We start from the raw sequence: 16,168 nt of genomic DNA on the forward strand, positions 1-16,168 counted from the left end.
TTGTGCATGAGGAACACAAAAACAAAACGCGGACCCTCTCTTCTATTCACGATACTTGCTCGATAACAGCGCCCTCATATGCGGAACCCTCCACTCAAGCATCCCCTGTGTGGCCCGAGTGAACTTCAAATATGGCGGAAGGCTATGGCAGCAAACTTTTCGACTTTGTGAGCAGCATGAATGGGTCAATTGAGGGCAGTATGTTTTCAGCTTGGGCAGTTACGTGACTGGAGCAACCTGTGTACCGCCGTATTCTCAATCTGCACTTTACCTACGTGCCGAGCCCTCCCCTCCCCTGCAGGAACCCTTCGCCCCTTCCTATATTCATCATTTTTCATGTGCCACGTCGTTGCGCATGCGCTTATGCTGGGCACTCCTGGGCAAAGCAGTGGAAGCCACCTTCTGAGGCAATTTACTGAGAAGGTCCAAGGGCGTATCCAGAATTCGATTTACCCTTCCTTCAAGTGAACGACTTGAAGGGCCCCTGCAAAGGGGCCTTCGGCGCAGAAATAGATCGTGAATTGGAAATATAGCGGGTATGTGGTTTGTGTGTTCCTGATGCTCAAGGAAACGTTTCCCTCTTCCACACACTGGCTAGAGAAACGTAGCTGTGAGCTTATTCCAGTTCTGGAACTGCGTTGGGCTCGGATCAGGACGGTTATGCATTTTTGGGTTTGAGCCGGGCAGGGCCGGACATAAAGCGACTAGGCCGGGCCAGGGAGAGTAGATCAAAGAAAAAAAAATGGCTCGGGTGGGGCAAGGGCCTAAAACTGTGGCCTGTGCAGTACTCTAGGCTAGCCCCTTCCAGCATGACACTCCTTGATGGCCCTCATACAATTAGCTCAGCACTTCTTCCGTAAAGTTGAAGGATTACAAATTGGGTACGCTTGAAAATAAGTCATTCACACATGATCAACTCGGTTCGGAACTGCCAGTATTCTGTGACGTCAGACCGAGAGCGATATTTATTCGGCCAGCTTCCATTGCAGTAATTAATCGATCAGAAGCTTGGATTTTGCACCAGCTAGTCCGGCAAATTTTACACAGTAGAGTTGTGGATAAGCCTTGTTGGGAACCGCTGTGACCAACACCGGAGAAAATAACACCGGAGAAACACCGGAGAAAATAATAACCGTCACCTGAGGGTGTTCTTCCACTGGCGCTCTGGATAGTGCATCCGCTTACCAAGACATCCTCCCGGGACATATATATGACCTCGTAGACTAATTAGTTTTAGACACAACCGCTGTATTCGAGGTGGAAGGATCAAGTTTAATCTTGCCGAGCAGTGGTAACAACGGTTGATGTTCCGTTTCAATTGGAAATTCTAAGCCTCTGAAATGCTTCTCGAATCGATGTACAGCCGAAGAAACGGCAAAGGCGTGTTTTTCAGTTCAGTTGTATCTGCATTCTCGGGAATACAAAGCTCGGGAAGCAAGTGAAATTATGTGAACGAAGTCATGTTGGCTCCAGAACGGTTACAAAAATGGGAGGTTCACGAACACGGAGATGAAACGGGACAACAGGCAGAAATTGGCAAGCATTTCGAAAGATAAGGAAGTTAGTGGTTACGTGGGGGAAATTCCAGAGCAACCAAAGCATTTCTTTAAGATATATATTTGTAGTACAAAGTTGTGGCATGCAATAAAGAAAGCAAAAAGCAGTGGCCACGCAGAACATAACAGATGATAAAGGGGATAGAAGGGAAAAGGTCTCAGCATATTTTCTGTGTTTCTAGGGTGCCTTGTGATTTGTTGATACCGAACCGTGGAAGAGCGTTGAAGTGGTATATGAGATAAGTCTCCATATCACGTCTGTCACGTGTGGATCTGAACCCGGTTTCTAAAATACATAGTATAATGTTGTCAAAATTGTGACCAGGAACGTTAAAGTTTTCGACGACTGATATGGGGACGCACGTGGCAGCGCACATAGCAGCACGTGCGGCTATCATGGCGGAGAGAAGTATGTCTTGTGGGAAGCACCCACGACCCAGGAAATCTGTCCACGCAACACGTCTTGAGGTTGAAAGAACACGGGGTTTACTTTACCCTTCCCGACGCCAAGGCCCCCGGCCGACGACTGCCGCGCAGTGCAACGTCTGCATGACCTTAGACCCTTTTCGTGCCCCGCGGCCGTACGTGATCAAGAACGCCCCCACACAGCATAATATATCTACTATCACGGAGCGTCCCCACAGTCTGTAATTGAGGAACAGTGATGCATAATCAAGTTCCTTGTCAAGGGAAACCAGCTGAGATTTTGCAAGACCAGTTGGTGCATACCGAATGGTGCAGACAGTTTGGCGAAAGAAAGGCTATGATGACGAATGAAACACACAGACACGTTCCTGCGACTGCAGTCTTGCCAGTGAAACATCGCAGATGTTGAGCAAGCCATCCTCGAGAACCTGCAAGTAGCAGTTCGGGGATACGCAGCCCGCCGTAACATTAGTGTCGCTAGTGTGTTCAGGAGTACTTACTGTTACACACATGCTTTGCAAGTTGCGAGTCTTGCACTGTGTTTGTATTTCTATGTGTAATTGCCTCATCCACTACAACGTCCCGTCACTCAAGATGCCCCGGGCACCGAAGTGCCGGGCACCTCACTTGTGGTCAGAGCGCGCATTACACTCTCTGAGCAGCTGCTGAACCGAGGGGGGTGAAGTTTTGCAGACAGTCACCACATGTGATGAAACCTGGAGGGATTGATCTTCAAAACGAACCCTGAGACTGTGGAAAAACACACTAAATTATCATCAATTATCACCAGCTCGCCTGCTTCCTTGCCGCTGTTTACCCTGGAAAGATTATTTTACCCCCAGAGACAAAAAGAAGCAGCATGGAATGACGATAAGGCTTTCCCGCCGTAATGGAAAAGCAAGACACAGCCGTCTGCTGGTGAGTCAATGGGACCTGCCTTCTGGCGCATGCAGGGTGGCATTTATGGACTTCTTGGAACAAGGGGTCACGAATGATGTCTAGTACAATTCCCGGTTGGTTCCGTGCGAAACGGAATTCGAAAGAAGAAGACCCGGGATATTGTCCAGAAGGGTCATTATTTTTCATGATGATACCCGGCATCACACGGCGAATTTGACTGTAGCAAACTCTGGAGCTTTTGCGGCATGCCTCGTACAGCCAAGATTTAGCCCCATACAATTATGATTTGTTTTTGTCCCTTAAAGAGCATCTCACTTGGTTCACATAATCCCCTCCACAAAGCGACCGTTCACTCCGACCGCTGAAGCCCGTACGGACCCTTTCTTCCCTCCGGGCTCTTGACTCACAATTCGCATGAACCTTTAACACGTCGCACCTAACCCTTTAAATACCATGCCAATGGTGAGAACGGTGCGCAGAAGAAGAACGGTCTCTGTTCGAAATATCGGCGGCTCCTGTCCTGAGGAAAACTCCCTTCGTATCTTGGAGGAAAGACGTTCTCCACAGATGAAACCCACCAGAAAGATGTCTTGCGGTGCCTACGACAGCAGCCCACATATTTCTGCACCAAAGGCGTCAAAGAATTGCCACAACAATGTCAGTGGTGTCTACGTGCGTACGGTGAATACTCTGACGAACTCGCGTAATTTGGTGTTGACCAATTTTTTCAATTGGATCTAAAGAAATAAAAGTCTCGGCTAGTCTCGGCCTTGAACGGCCCTTTCACCCTTCTTTGCGAAAACTGTGTCAATCCGTCTCACATTTCTAGAGCAAACGAGAGCTTATGGAGGTGACCCAACCTAACCAAGGTGGCACTTCATGAGCTTGCCTTGTATCCTACAATCTGTTGCGGATTTCTCGTCGACTCACCTTCCTTCGAAGAGACCGTGCAGAATGAAGGAGTTGAGACCACTGCAGCGTACATGGTTGTAGTATCAACTCCATTGCGGATGACAGCAAGTTTCTGTACTACGAAGGATGAAAAATGAAAATGAAATGAAAATAAGGCTTCACAAGCATGTCCCACGATACCGTGTGGATAGGAAGTCCAGTGTGTGGCCACAGTATGAGCCTTCATGTACTGTATCGAAAAAGCCTGGCACTCAGCCGCTACTGTAATCTCCCTTGTGGCACAGGACGGCCATTGGTTAAAAGTTCTCACCTAATCACCGTATTTCTCTTTCAGGCTCCTCGTGTCTCTTGCAAGCAGCAACACTTTCACGGAGGTCTTCTCTTGCGCTCCTGAGACTCCTATGTATTCCAATGGTTCCTGTAAACTGTGGTCAGCACTCTAATAAACAATAATCCGTATAGTTTGGCAGTCAACAGTTGATGGCAACCATTAGTTCGGCGCATCATCGCCATAGCTGTTCATGCGCCATTACACACTGCCGCCACCACATCATCATCATCGCTTATTCGGAATTCAGGTATCCGGAAAACTCGTTAACTGGACTGCGTTACCGGGAACACTGGTCTCGGTGGCTCAGTCGGCAGCGTGTTCGCCTTCTGATCCCGAGGTCGCGGGTTCCAACCCGGTTGAGGACGCCAGCAACTTGGTGGCAGGGTACAAGTTGTTTGGACACGCCGTCTTGCGCGAGGGCCGTTAAATACGGAGTGCCGTGTGGTGATGTGCTTTCATCGCACGTCAAATAACCTTTAGGTGGGCAAAAGCAATCCACAGCTCATGCAGCACCAAACGGCATATAATATGGCGTTATATGTATGTATATATATAGAGGGTGTCCACGCTAAGTGTGAACAGATTTTTTAAAAATATATATATATTATATATAACTTTATAACTTTATATATAACTTTATAATATAACACTTTTTCCAAGATGAAATCAATTGCAATATAGCATATGCTGAAAGGCACTCCCTAGCAGGGCATTAGCAAAGTCCAAAGGCAATGTCTTAATTAACTTTCATTAATTAACTTTTTAATTATAAAAGCCACAAAGTTGTCCCAATGAGAACGTCTGTTCCTTTCGGTCACCTGATATCGTAGCCGTTTTCAGAACAAAAATCCGTTCGATAGATCGCCCGCAAAAAATTCGTGAAGGAACGCCATTTTTTCTTTTTTTTTTTTGTTAATTGCGCTTCTTAGAAGACGCGTTATTTCCTTTATCCCCAACGGGAGAGGGGGAAGGAGCACAGTGCCGCCTCATGCGTCGAAGATGAGCTTTAACTTGCGGAAACAAAACAAAAACAAATGTATCGGGTGACTCTATCGGAACTGGCCTTATCTTGGCTTGCATTTTCTGTTTCCTTTTAATCTTTTTCCAGGACGCGAGAGGCGATAGTGTGCTCTTTCTCCCTCTCACATTGGGGGTGAAAGAAAGACGCGTCTTCTAAGAAGCGCAATGAACAAAATAAAGAAAAAATGGCGTTCCTTCACGAATTTTTTGCGGGCGATCTATCGAACGGATTTTTGTTCTGAAAACGGCTACGATATCAGGTGACCGAAAGGAACAGATGTTCTCATTGGGACAACTTTGTAGCTTTTATAATTAAAAAGTTAATTAATGAAAGTTAATTAAGACATTGCCTTTGGACTTTGCTAATGCCCTGCTAGGGAGTGCCCTTTAGCATATGCTATATTGCAATTGATTTCATCTTGGAAAAAGTGTTATATATATTTTTAAAAAATCTGTTCACACTTAGCGTGGACACCCTGTATATGTATATAACGGCGTTATAATATGCCGTATGCAGCACCAATCGCTCATGATCTCAGTTGCCTCGCAACGTAAACCCCCAGTTATTTATTTGCATTACTTGGAACGAACCTGCTACCATTGGCTTTCGTCTCAGTTATCCGGAATATGTTGTCCGTATCCGGAAAGCAAGTTTGGGGACCAATATTCGGGTACCTATGTTATTCGGATTCCTTTATTCAGACATGTATTAACGAACCCTGTCCTTGGCATGTGCTGTATGCACGTTCTTCCGGAAAAAAGGGTCATCTGGACATCCTCTCACTGGGCCTTCTGACTTGCTGAGGTACTTTTGAGGTAGTGTACACCGCGGGCGATCTTCTCCTTGTTTTCTTTCAGCAATAAGGAGGTCCCCTTAGTTTTGGGGTACCCGCGAAATTTGCTGGAAATTCGTTATCCGGACGGAGAGGTACCACTCCAGAGGTGTACCGTAAGCGAAACGTTACTATTAAATAGCGGCCAACTGTCGTTAAAACACACCTACTCATCTGTAACAGGATGACTGGAATAAAAACGAGTAGCAACATCTTTATCTCCCATTGCCGAGCTCAAATGTCATGTAATGCGTTGAACGCGGGGTCCACTCGTAGCGGAACATTAGCGGAGATGGTCACACAAATGAACCACCATCTGACAGGACACGGGGGAGACACCCGAAGCAATCGGCGAACATTTTGACACGCCTAAAATATGAGGAAAAAACCGCTCGGTAGTAATAGCCACTGTTAGTACTGCGGGTGCCTAGCATAACAGGGAACATCGGTCCGTGCCGTGCACCTGTCAGGTGACAACTGGCAGGCACGTTTGTGGTCGTCTTGATGGCGGCCATCGAGGGCGCTACACTACCGTGCTGATCAGTGTCGTGTATGCCAAGGGAGTCTGGCCATTAATGGGACCTGCCTACACCTGAGGCCCCACCCACTTTTTGAGGTATCTAGCCAATCACAGGTCGAAACACAGTTGCCTATTGTTACATCCATCCAGTACTTACTGGGTGCCACCATTTTGGAGAAACTCGATTGATTCGGATTGAAACGGATATCACTGGTGACAGACCAAAACAAGTCCCCCAAGGTCGCCATTTTCCCATGTATTTGTTCCTATCCCGATGCGTGCAATGCCGGAGGCCGCCCTTAGATACCCCATTGTTACCAGACGTTGGCTTGCGTTTGATTGTAGCGCGCTAAAGATCCAGTTGAAGCACAATCCAAGCCAGGCCAAGTCACCGAAGGAGAAATGGACGACTGCGCCTGCGGCGCCTGGTACGACAGGTGCGCCATGTGATGCACGCAGCCGTGCACTTCCGATCGCTCAACACGTTTAAAAACGGGACCCAAAAGTGAAACACGACACGGAAAGTTGTTATACGCGTTTTATTTGGACATGTAAAGACTAGATTCATTCGCAGAAACAACAAAAACATTTTGCCGCTAAACTTAGCGCGCTGAAGTGATCCGGAACGGCAACAATGGGGTATCTAGTGGCGGCCTTCTTCGTTGCACGCCTTTCCGAGGTGAGTTTGGGGGTTGCCAACGAAATTTGGTCGAGGCAGACCACACCTAGGGACGACACAAACATGTAAGCCTCATACGCCCGGAATCATCGAAATCCAACAACTCAGGGAAAAGAGGCGCTGACGCCAGGAATCGAACCTAGGTCTTCTGATTTCCGGTCAGATATGCTACCTAACAGAGTTTGGGGGACCTGGACCAAAACGACGGATTTTGCGCCCACTTTTATCAGCGCCATCTGCATGGAGAGACGCATGTTAAGAAGGCTCAGGATTGCAGAAATGGGAGAGACTCTTTTTGGCTGTAGTTCGAGTCACACAGGCTCCGCCTCATGGCGTGCGTCATATGGGAAAGAGAGAGCAAGGGATGGAGCGGGAATGGCGGGAACACCAAAGACGGGGACGGGGAGGTCAGATTGGTATGTGCCCGGCGGCAGAACTGGTTGCAAGTAGAGGAAATTATGCGATTTTTTTGGGAGTTCTAACTTCAAAAAAAGGTATTAAGAGCTGTTATATAGTATACGCAGCCCGTCAGATTGAGAACAGGATAACATTCCGTTAAATGTTCCGTTGAAACAGTCAGCACTTTCAACACGTCACCAAATATTATTTACGCCGTTGCCTGTGTACCGCTGTCCGACGCGTGTTACCCATTACGGCTTCTCGAATTCCGCATTATGTATTCGATACACGGTGATTTTCAAATTTATTTTACTTCACAAAATAGTATACATTATCATAGCTATGTGGAACTTTTCTACGAACTTTGTGTTTCCTCTCATATCAACCTCTGTGAAGTAGGGTTGGGTCCTTTGGCTACCAGGGGTAAACATCCCATGTCATCATAACTTCTCTATCATTTATTGTTGTTGTTGTACATGCTTCCGAATTTCGAGATATATAGAGAAACTCTTTCATTAAATGGAATACATTAATCATATGTATATTGCTCTCAGTCTATTCTTTTGCTGTTTTCGTTTATTTTATGTTTCCAGAGATTTGAGCACACATTTGAATCACACATCACAGGCACAACTGTCTGCTCACACCTGTCGCACTTAGTCTAAATTGTATTGTGCTGCAGAAGACGAAACTTCAGGTAGTTCTGAACAGTTCCCTTGCGATTCGTAGTTGTTGATCGCAAACTTTATCCGAAGTTCAGCAGCAGGTACTTGTGTTTCCATTCGGCAAGCACTAATCTCCATCTTGCGTTTCCGCCCCGTTTTTTCTTTCGTCTAATAAATATATCCCCCCCTCCATCTTGCCTGCGAAGAAAGGACTAGTGAACGAGTTACTCTTCTTGTTGCAATCTGGAATGATATGCTTGGTTTAACAAACGAGCAAAAGCTTTCCTTGCCGTATGAATTATTTTGAGCGCTGTCGCCGATCCCAGCGCTGTCGCCGATCGGCTTCCCTATTTTGCCCGGGGCAGTGCCAGCGCCGTGTATTACGGCTTTGGCCCGGGGAAGCGGGAGGGATATATTTATTAGACCAATGGGGGAAAAACAGGGGGGGAGTACAATGTACTCCAAAATACGACACAGGCGCCGACTCGCCTTAATGGCTACCGAGTACCGACAAAGCCACTGTGTCGTAGACGGTCCCAACGTGTCTGCATCGAAGTACTTTGTTGGGTGACCTCTTTGGCAACACGTCGGGATCGTTAAAAAAAATTGGAGTATTACGAAAACGCATCTGAAGCTGCAACAATCTGCTCCTAAAGCGTTATCTGTATCATTCAACTAGCGTTATATAGCTTACGCGTTACGAAAAGGCATCTGAAGCTGCGACAATCTATATACTCCAAAAGCGTTATCTGCAGCATTCAACTAGCGTTATATAGCTTACGCGTTACGAAAAAGCATGTAAAGCTGCAACAATGTACTCCAAAATACGACACAGGCGCCGACTCGCCTTAATGGCTACAGAGTACCGACAAAGCCACTGTGTCGTAGACGGTCCCAACGTGTCTGCATCGAAGTACTTTGTTGGGTGACCTCTTTGCCAACACGTCGGGATCGTTAAAAAAAATTGGAGTATTACGAAAACGCATCTGAAGCTGCAACAATCTGCTCCTAAAGCGTTATCTGTATAATTCAACTAGCGTTATATAGCTTACGTGTTACGAAAAAGCATCTGAAGCTTCAACAATCTATATACTCCAAAAGCGTTATCTGCAGCATTCAACTAGCGTTATATAGCTTACGCGTTACGAAAAAGCATGTAAAGCTGCAACAATGTACTCCAAAATACGACACAGGCGCCGACTCGCCTTAGTGGCTACAGAGTACCGACAAAGCCACTGTGTCGTAGACGGTCCCAACGTGTCTGCATCGAAGTACTTTGTTGGGTGACCTCTTTGCCAACACGTCGGGATCGTTAAAAAAAATTGGAGTATTACGAAAACGCATCTGAAGCTGCAACAATCTGCTCCTAAAGCGTTATTTGTATCATTCAACTAGCGTTATATAGCTTACGCGTTACGAAAAGGCATCTGAAGCTGCGACAATCTATATACTCCAAAAGCGTTATCTGCAGCATTCAACTAGCGTTATATAGCTTACGCGTTACGAAAAAGCATGTAAAGCTGCAACAATGTACTCCAAAATACGACACAGGCGCCGACTCGCCTTAATGGCTACAGAGTACCGACAAAGCCACTGTGTCGTAGACGGTCCCAACGTGTCTGCATCGAAGTACTTTGTTGGGTGACCTCTTTGCCAACACGTCGGGATCGTTAAAAAAAATTGGAGTATTACGAAAACGCATCTGAAGCTGCAACAATCTGCTCCTAAAGCGTTATTTGTATCATTCAACTAGCCTTATATAGCTTACGCGTTACGAAAAGGCATCTGAAGCTGCGACAATCTATATACTCCAAAAGCGTTATCTGCAGCATTCAACTAGCGTTATATAGCTTACGCGTTACGAAAAAGCATGTAAAGCTGCAACAATGTACTCCAAAATACGACACAGGCGCCGACTCGCCTTAATGGCTACAGAGTACCGACAAAGCCACTGTGTCGTAGACGGTCCCAACGTGTCTGCATCGAAGTACTTTGTTGGGTGACCTCTTTGCCAACACGTCGGGATCGTTAAAAAAAATTGGAGTATTACGAAAACGCATCTGAAGCTGCAACAATCTGCTCCTAAAGCGTTATCTGTATCATTCAACTAGCGTTATATAGCTTACGCGTTACGAAAAGGCATCTGAAGCTGCGACAATCTATATACTCCAAAAGCGTTATCTGCAGCATTCAACTAGCGTTATATAGCTTACGCGTTACGAAAAAGCATGTAAAGCTGCAACAATGTACTCCAAAATACGACACAGGCGCCGACTCGCCTTAATGGCTACAGAGTACCGACAAAGCCACTGTGTCGTAGACGGTCCCAACGTGTCTGCATCGAAGTACTTTGTTGGGTGACCTCTTTGCCAACACGTCGGGATCGTTAAAAAAAATTGGAGTATTACGAAAACGCATCTGAAGCTGCAACAATCTGCTCCTAAAGCGTTATCTGTATCATTCAACTAGCGTTATATAGCTTACGCGTTACGAAAAGGCATCTGAAGCTGCGACAATCTATATACTCCAAAAGCGTTATCTGCAGCATTCAACTAGCGTTATATAGCTTACGCGTTACGAAAAAGCATGTAAAGCTGCAACAATGTACTCCAAAATACGACACAGGCGCCGACTCGCCTTAATGGCTACAGAGTACCGACAAAGCCACTGTGTCGTAGACGGTCCCAACGTGTCTGCATCGAAGTACTTTGTTGGGTGACCTCTTTGCCAACACGTCGGGATCGTTAAAAAAAATTGGAGTATTACGAAAACGCATCTGAAGCTGCAACAATCTGCTCCTAAAGCGTTATCTGTATCATTCAACTAGCGTTATATAGCTTACGCGTTACGAAAAGGCATCTGAAGCTGCGACAATCTATATACTCCAAAAGCGTTATCTGCAGCATTCAACTAGCGTTATATAGCTTACGCGTTACGAAAAAGCATGTAAAGCTGCAACAATGTACTCCAAAATACGACACAGGCGCCGACTCGCCTTAATGGCTACAGAGTACCGACAAAGCCACTGTGTCGTAGACGGTCCCAACGTGTCTGCATCGAAGTACTTTGTTGGGTGACCTCTTTGCCAACACGTCGGATCGTTAAAAAAAATTGGAGTATTACGAAAACGCATCTGAAGCTGCAACAATCTGCTCCTAAAGCGTTATCTGTATCATTCAACTAGCGTTATATAGCTTACGCGTTACGAAAAGGCATCTGAAGCTGCGACAATCTATATACTCCAAAAGCGTTATCTGCAGCATTCAACTAGCGTTATATAGCTTACGCGTTACGAAAAAGCATGTAAAGCTGCAACAATGTACTCCAAAATACGACACAGGCGCCGACTCGCCTTAATGGCTACAGAGTACCGACAAAGCCACTGTGTCGTAGACGGTCCCAACGTGTCTGCATCGAAGTACTTTGTTGGGTGACCTCTTTGCCAACACGTCGGGATCGTTAAAAAAAATTGGAGTATTACGAAAACGCATCTGAAGCTGCAACAATCTGCTCCTAAAGCGTTATCTGTATCATTCAACTAGCGTTATATAGCTTACGCGTTACGAAAAGGCATCTGAAGCTGCGACAATCTATATACTCCAAAAGCGTTATCTGCAGCATTCAACTAGCGTTATATAGCTTACGCGTTACGAAAAAGCATGTAAAGCTGCAACAATGTACTCCAAAATACGACACAGGCGCCGACTCGCCTTAATGGCTACAGAGTACCGACAAAGCCACTGTGTCGTAGACGGTCCCAACGTGTCTGCATCGAAGTACTTTGTTGGGTGACCTCTTTGCCAACACGTCGGGATCGTTAAAAAAAATTGGAGTATTACGAAAACGCATCTGAAGCTGCAACAATCTGCTCCTAAAGCGTTATTTGTATCATTCAACTAGCCTTATATAGCTTACGCGTTACGAAAAGGCATCTGAAGCTGCGACAATCTATATACTCCAAAAGCGTTATCTGCAGCATTCAACTAGCGTTATATAGCTTACGCGTTACGAAAAAGCATGTAAAGCTGCAACAATGTACTCCAAAATACGACACAGGCGCCGACTCGCCTTAATGGCTACAGAGTACCGACAAAGCCACTGTGTCGTAGACGGTCCCAACGTGTCTGCATCGAAGTACTTTGTTGGGTGACCTCTTTGCCAACACGTCGGGATCGTTAAAAAAAATTGGAGTATTACGAAAACGCATCTGAAGCTGCAACAATCTGCTCCTAAAGCGTTATCTGTATCATTCAACTAGCGTTATATAGCTTACGCGTTACGAAAAGGCATCTGAAGCTGCGACAATCTATATACTCCAAAAGCGTTATCTGCAGCATTCAACTAGCGTTATATAGCTTACGCGTTACGAAAAAGCATGTAAAGCTGCAACAATGTACTCCAAAATACGACACAGGCGCCGACTCGCTTAATGGCTACAGAGTACCGACAAAGCCACTGTGTCGTAGACGGTCCCAACGTGTCTGCATCGAAGTACTTTGTTGGGTGACCTCTTTGCCAACACGTCGGGATCGTTAAAAAAAATTGGAGTATTACGAAAACGCATCTGAAGCTGCAACAATCTGCTCCTAAAGCGTTATCTGTATCATTCAACTAGCGTTATATAGCTTACGCGTTACGAAAAGGCATCTGAAGCTGCGACAATCTATATACTCCAAAAGCGTTATCTGCAGCATTCAACTAGCGTTATATAGCTTACGCGTTACGAAAAAGCATGTAAAGCTGCAACAATGTACTCCAAAATACGACACAGGCGCCGACTCGCCTTAATGGCTACAGAGTACCGACAAAGCCACTGTGTCGTAGACGGTCCCAACGTGTCTGCATCGAAGTACTTTGTTGGGTGACCTCTTTGCCAACACGTCGGGATCGTTAAAAAAAATTGGAGTATTACGAAAACGCATCTGAAGCTGCAACAATCTGCTCCTAAAGCGTTATCTGTATCATTCAACTAGCGTTATATAGCTTACGCGTTACGAAAAGGCATCTGAAGCTGCGACAATCTATATACTCCAAAAGCGTTATCTGCAGCATTCAACTAGCGTTATATAGCTTACGCGTTACGAAAAAGCATGTAAAGCTGCAACAATGTACTCCAAAATACGACACAGGCGCCGACTCGCCTTAATGGCTACAGAGTACCGACAAAGCCACTGTGTCGTAGACGGTCCCAACGTGTCTGCATCGAAGTACTTTGTTGGGTGACCTCTTTGCCAACACGTCGGGATCGTTAAAAAAAATTGGAGTATTACGAAAACGCATCTGAAGCTGCAACAATCTGCTCCTAAAGCGTTATCTGTATCATTCAACTAGCGTTATATAGCTTACGCGTTACGAAAAGGCATCTGAAGCTGCGACAATCTATATACTCCAAAAGCGTTATCTGCAGCATTCAACTAGCGTTATATAGCTTACGCGTTACGAAAAAGCATGTAAAGCTGCAACAATGTACTCCAAAATACGACACAGGCGCCGACTCGCCTTAATGGCTACAGAGTACCGACAAAGCCACTGTGTCGTAGACGGTCCCAACGTGTCTGCATCGAAGTACTTTGTTGGGTGACCTCTTTGCCAACACGTCGGGATCGTTAAAAAAAAATTGGAGTATTACGAAAACGCATCTGAAGCTGCAACAATCTGCTCCTAAAGCGTTATCTGTATCATTCAACTAGCGTTATATAGCTTACGCGTTACGAAAAGGCATCTGAAGCTGCGACAATCTATATACTCCAAAAGCGTTATCTGCAGCATTCAACTAGCGTTATATAGCTTACGCGTTACGAAAAGCATGTAAAGCTGCAACAATGTACTCCAAAATACGACACAGGCGCCGACTCGCCTTAATGGCTACAGAGTACCGACAAAGCCACTGTGTCGTAGACGGTCCCAACGTGTCTGCATCGAAGTACTTTGTTGGGTGACCTCTTTGCCAACACGTCGGGATCGTTAAAAAAAATTGGAGTATTACGAAAACGCATCTGAAGCTGCAACAATCTGCTCCTAAAGCGTTATCTGTATCATTCAACTAGCGTTATATAGCTTACGCGTTACGAAAAGGCATCTGAAGCTGCGACAATCTATATACTCCAAAAGCGTTATCTGCAGCATTCAACTAGCGTTATATAGCTTACGCGTTACGAAAAAGCATGTAAAGCTGCAACAATGTACTCCAAAATACGACACAGGCGCCGACTCGCCTTAATGGCTACAGAGTACCGACAAAGCCACTGTGTCGTAGACGGTCCCAACGTGTCTGCATCGAAGTACTTTGTTGGGTGACCTCTTTGCCAACACGTCGGGATCGTTAAAAAAAATTGGAGTATTACGAAAACGCATCTGAAGCTGCAACAATCTGCTCCTAAAGCGTTATCTGTATCATTCAACTAGCGTTATATAGCTTACGCGTTACGAAAAGGCATCTGAAGCTGCGACAATCTATATACTCCAAAAGCGTTATCTGCAGCATTCAACTAGCGTTATATAGCTTACGCGTTACGAAAAAGCATGTAAAGCTGCAACAATGTACTCCAAAATACGACACAGGCGCCGACTCGCCTTAATGGCTACAGAGTACCGACAAAGCCACTGTGTCGTAGACGGTCCCAACGTGTCTGCATCGAAGTACTTTGTTGGGTGACCTCTTTGCCAACACGTCGGGATCGTTAAAAAAAAATTGGAGTATTACGAAAACGCATCTGAAGCTGCAACAATCTGCTCCTAAAGCGTTATCTGTACCATTCAACTAGCGTTATATAGCTTACGCGTTACGAAAAGGCATCTGAAGCTGCGACAATCTATATACTCCAAAAGCGTTATCTGCAGCATTCAACTAGCGTTATATAGCTTACGCGTTACGAAAAAGCATGTAAAGCTGCAACAATGTACTCCAAAATACGACACAGGCGCCGACTCGCCTTAATGGCTACAGAGTACCGACAAAGCCACTGTGTCGTAGACGGTCCCAACGTGTCTGCATCGAAGTACTTTGTTGGGTGACCTCTTTGACAACACGTCGGGATCGTTAAAAAAAATTGGAGTATTACGAAAACGCATCTGAAGCTGCAACAATCTGCTCCTAAAGCGTTATCTGTATCATTCAACTAGCGTTATATAGCTTACGCGTTACGAAAAGGCATCTGAAGCTTCACAATCTATATACTCCAAAAGCGTTATCTGCAGCATTCAACTAGCGTTATATAGCTTACGCGTTACGAAAAAGCATGTAAAGCTGCAACAATGTACTCCAAAATACGACACAGGCGCCGACTCGCCTTAATGGCTACAGAGTACCGACAAAGCCACTGTGTCGTAGACGGTCCCAACGTGTCTGCATCGAAGTACTTTGTTGGGTGACCTCTTTGACAACACGTCGGGATCGTTAAAAAAAATTGGAGTATTACGAAAACGCATCTGAAGCTGCAACAATCTGCTCCTAAAGCGTTATCTGTATCATTCAACTAGCGTTATATAGCTTACGCGTTACGAAAAGGCATCTGAAGCTGCGACAATCTATATACTCCAAAAGCGTTATCTGCAGCATTCAACTAGCGCTATATAGCTTACGCGTTACGAAAAAGCATGTAAAGCGCAACAATGTACTCCAAAATACGACACAGGCGCCGACTCGCCTTAATGGCTACAGAGTACCGACAAAGCCACTGTGTCGTAGACGGTCCCAACGTGTCTGCATCGAAGTACTTTGTTGGGTTGACCTCTTTGCCAACACGTCGGGATCGTTAAAAAAAATTGAGTATTACGAAAACGCATCTGAAGCTGCAACAATCTGCTCCTAAAGCGTTATCTGTATCATTCAACTAGCGTTATATAGCTTACGCGTTACGAAAAGGCATCTGAAGCTTCGACAATCTATATACCCCAAAAGCGTTATCTGCAGCATTCAACTAGCGTT

Source organism: Ornithodoros turicata, unplaced genomic scaffold (assembly GCF_037126465.1).
Source record: "Ornithodoros turicata isolate Travis unplaced genomic scaffold, ASM3712646v1 Chromosome45, whole genome shotgun sequence".
Classification (NCBI taxonomy): Eukaryota; Metazoa; Arthropoda; class Arachnida; order Ixodida; family Argasidae; genus Ornithodoros; species Ornithodoros turicata.